The sequence below is a fragment of the Octopus bimaculoides genome, chromosome 4 (assembly GCF_001194135.2).
Source record: "Octopus bimaculoides isolate UCB-OBI-ISO-001 chromosome 4, ASM119413v2, whole genome shotgun sequence".
Classification (NCBI taxonomy): domain Eukaryota; kingdom Metazoa; phylum Mollusca; class Cephalopoda; order Octopoda; family Octopodidae; genus Octopus; species Octopus bimaculoides.
This window is the reverse complement of record NC_068984.1, coordinates 110,576,511-110,580,469: the sequence shown is the minus strand read 5'-3', so window position 1 is coordinate 110,580,469 and position 3,959 is coordinate 110,576,511.

The window sequence follows — 3,959 nt, the reverse complement described above, 5'->3', positions numbered from 1 at the left end:
ATGATGATTCAAAAACCAGGGAGTGGAAAACTTTAAAAGACAGGAAATAGTGGATTAAAGATGTTGATGGCCTAACCGCTATAGAGAGCAAACATTTAAAATAAGTACATATTTGTATGATTTTTTGTTCTTTGTGTGTTTGTGTGTGTGTGTGTGTGTGTGTGTGTGTGTGTGTGTGTGTGTGTGTGAGAGAGAGAGAGAGAGAGAGAGATAGAGAGAAAGAGAGAGGCAGACAGACAGACAGACAAACATACAAGCAAGCAATTAATCCATCCTCCATTCTGTGGTATCATGGAAAATTACCACAACTAAATATTGATTACTTGATATTACCACAAGATGACATATTTTGGATTAGATTATATTCAAATAAGTTTTCCCACGACTTGAAGGATACTTTATTTTGTTGTTCCTTGAAGAATGGAAAACAAAATTATCCTTTCCAGGATTTGATCTTAGAGTGTAGAGGGCTTTAAGGAAATACCACAAGTCATTTGTCTGATGCTCTAATGATTCTATCAATCCCCTATCCAGAAACTACCAATTATTAAATGTTTGGCATTCATTCTCATCGATTACAGTCTCAACTGATGGTCACAAGTAATGACATGATTTAAATAATGTTTCACAATTATGTGTGGAGGCGCAATGGCCCAGCGGTGAGGGCAGTGGACTCACGGTCATAGGATCGCGGTTTCGATTCCCAGACCGGGCGTTGTGAGTGTTTATTCAGTGAAAACACCTAAAGCTCCATGAGGCTCCAGCGGGGGATGGTGGCAAACCCTGCTGTACTCTTCCGCCACAACTTTCTCTCACTCTTACTTTCTGTTTCTGCTGTGCCTGTAATTCAAAGGGTCAGCCTTGTCACACTGTGTCACGCTGAATATCCCCAAGAACTACGTTAAGGCTACACGTGTCTGTGGGGTGCTCAGCCACTTGCACGTTAATTTCACGAGCAAGCTTTTCCGTTGATCGGATCAACTGGAACCCTCGACGTCGTTCGCGACGGAGTGCCAACAATTATGTAATTATGCATTTAATGATTTTTGTCTTAATGAAACAGATGTTGAGCACAAAATGTAAACTGTAAGTGAAATTTATGCTTTTCCACCTTTATGTTAAATACATTATTCTTAAAATTTGTTTCAACTAACCATGCATATTCATGCAAATTGGTCTTATCTGAAGATTATGCAATGTTATAATGTTTTAGATTTTAACAATTTCTTTATTAATTAAGGGCTTGATTATGATAGTTTATTTTCTGATGTTTATAAATCAATTCTTTATTTCTTTATTTATTTCATGGATAAAATAAATAAATAGCAATATTTTCTTTTCTGCCATGGCATTCAGATTTTTCTTAATAAGTGAAGAATTGATTTATAAACATCAGAAAATAATCCATTGGAATTAAGTCCTTAATTGATAAGAGATTATTGAAATCTGGAACTTGATGACATTGTAGAAAATTCAGATGGGCCCAACCTGTATGTATATGCATAGTTAGCTAAAACAAACTTTAAGAGTAATGTATTAAATATAAAAGCAGAAAAGCATAAATTTCACATACGGTTTATATTTTGTGCCCAACAGCAGTTTCATTAAGACAAAAATCATTAAACCTATAACTAAATAACTGTGATACATCATTTAAATTGTACCAGCACTTTGTGAACATCTGTGGAGTCCACATTCAGTGAAAATGAATGCCTAACATTTAATAATTGGTAGTTTCAGGACAGGGGATTGATAGAATCATGAGAGCATAAGACAAATGACTTGTGGCATTTCCTTAAAGCTCTTTACACTTTGAGTTCAAATCTTGGAAAGGATCATTTTTGCTTTCCATTTCTTCAAGGGACAACAAAATGATGTATCAGTCAAGTAATGAGGAATTTGCTAAACGAATTTCACTGGCACAGACTACATTCAATGTCCTGAGATCTTTGAATTATTTATTCCATGCAACAAACTCGCATCTTATCCAGGAGCAAAAGAGATCGCTATCTCTCACTTCTCAGTTTGTCTAATCCTACATACAGGAACCAAAATTACTCCACAGCAGCAGCAGCAGAGCTCTTTGTGATTTATGAGAATATTACACGAAGTGTTTGAAGTAAGATTTCAGTAACACTTTTGGTTCTCAGCTTCTCAAATGGTCTTTTTTTCCCTTTCTTTTGATATTCTTTTTCTCCTTTTTTTTTTATTATTTATGTATATTTTGTTGTGCTTTTGTTGTTGCTGTTGTTGTTGTTGTTGTTACTGTTGCGATTATGTTGTTGTTACTTTCTTATTTTCCAATGAATTTTTATCAAATTTTCACAGGTAGACGCTGCCAAAATCCCTTTACATACAACAAAAATAAAAAAAAAAAACAGAAAAAAACATCTGCAAAAGCAAATAAAATATATATGTAAAAAAAAAAAAGCGTAGTTGATCTCTTTGACATAAAATCAACAACAACAACAACAACACCAATGTAAAAAAAAAAAGAGAAATTGTAATTTTCTGGATTTTCCTCTTTTTTTTCATTCTTTTTTGTTTTCGCCCTACAGCTTTGTGGTGCTGTTTGCTGCTTGCAATTTTCTGCGCTGTTGCATGGAGCCACTGCTGCAGCTGTTGACTTCTTCACTCAGTAAACCAATCCCAAACATGACCAACACTACCACTATCACTGCCGCCACCACCACCACCACCACCAGCAACAACAACAACCTTCACAACTACCAGTACAAGACACCATACAGATTAACCACCAGCACCACCACCACCAACACCATCATACCCCCCCGACATTAACTTCATAATCATCAACACCACCATCACCACTGCCACAACCACAACCACCACCACCATTACCACTGTCAACAATACAACTGTCACCAACAACACTGCCACCACCACCACCAACACTACCATTATCACCACACTATCATTTCTACCACTACCATCACCACCACCACCACCACCACCAACAACAACAACAACAACAGCAACAACAACCTCCACAACTACCAGTACAAAGCACCATACAAATTCACCACCATTACCAGCACCACCAACATTAACACCACAATCATCAACACCACCACCACCACCACCACCACTGCTATCACCACCACCACCAACACCATCATCAACACCACCAGCACCAACACCACCACTACTACCATCACCACAATAACTGTTGCCACCTTCACCACTACCATCATCACGACCATGACCACGACCACGACCACGACCACCACCACAACCCTTACAACCACTATTTCATCAACCTACGCCCCTCACTACCTATCAGAACCAACACAATCTTCACTGTCTCTATCACTATTGTTATCAGATATACCTACCACTAGTGCTACCACCAAAACCATTAACACTATTACTACTAGAGACAATACCACTACAATTCTAGAATGAAACCAACTTCTTATTTATTGTCTCTATCAAGAAACCTACTACCACCACATCCACTACGATCAAGACAACCCTTGGTATCCATTTTCTAAGAGTATCCTACTGTAGCATTACTATGCCACATTAGAACTATTACCACTGCCAACACTACCACCTCTACCACCACAGCCATGACAGCAGCTTCCGCTACTATCATCACTACCATCACCATTACAACTACTACCAATACCTATACAGCCGCAATAAACTGCCCCTGCCAGCATTAGTGCCCCTATCATCACCACTACTACCACTACTGCAACCACTTCCGCTGCCACAGCCACCATCACTACCCCTCCATCTCCACCACCACTGCCACCAGTACTGCTGCAGCTGTCACTACCACCATTGCCATCACCACCATCACCACCACTGTTACTACCACCACCCCCACAACTACAACCACTACAACAACCACCACCACAACAACCACCATCACTGCAATCACCACAAACACCACCACTGCTGCTATCACCATCACCACCACCGTCACCCCC